This window comes from Cynoglossus semilaevis, chromosome 1, assembly GCF_000523025.1.
Source record: "Cynoglossus semilaevis isolate Cse_v1.0 chromosome 1, Cse_v1.0, whole genome shotgun sequence".
In the NCBI taxonomy this organism is placed as follows: Eukaryota; Metazoa; Chordata; class Actinopteri; order Pleuronectiformes; family Cynoglossidae; genus Cynoglossus; species Cynoglossus semilaevis.
In genome coordinates this window covers 2,980,027-2,980,536 of record NC_024307.1, presented here as the reverse complement: position 1 = coordinate 2,980,536, position 510 = coordinate 2,980,027, and positions in this window count along the sequence as shown.

Below are 510 nucleotides of genomic sequence, written 5' to 3'. Positions count from 1 at the left end.
ACCCCCCCCACCCCGTACTAAAGTTTTTCTGACCTTAATCCTCATCGCTGACTTGACCACAGTCGTTCAGGACAAACTTTTCCTTCTGTCTCCTTGTCCAGCAATTCTCAACTGGTGGGTCGTAATCCACTTTTGGGTCAGGGAGTAGTTGTCAGCACAAGTCAGCACTGTGTGAATGTAGAAAGGACGAACACTGTGGCAACAATGCCCCGCCGTTACCTGTGTTTCAGGGGCAGTAAAGACACAGAGAGAAGTGTATTTAATTGCTGCATTTCAAAGGTGTTGGATAATTGCTGCTCTAATTGTGGCTGTTCAGACCGCGGCACGACGCCCACGCCGCACAACACGACTTTATCAGGGAAGTGGAGCGAGAATTTCTCTGCTCCCGTTCCTCCGTTCTGTCCGTCCTCGGGCCGCTGCCCTCCACGGTGTCGGGGCAGTTGTTGGTGCAGTGATAACCTCCAGGTCCCCCCCACCCCACCCCACCACTCCCCCCCCCCCTCCCCCCCC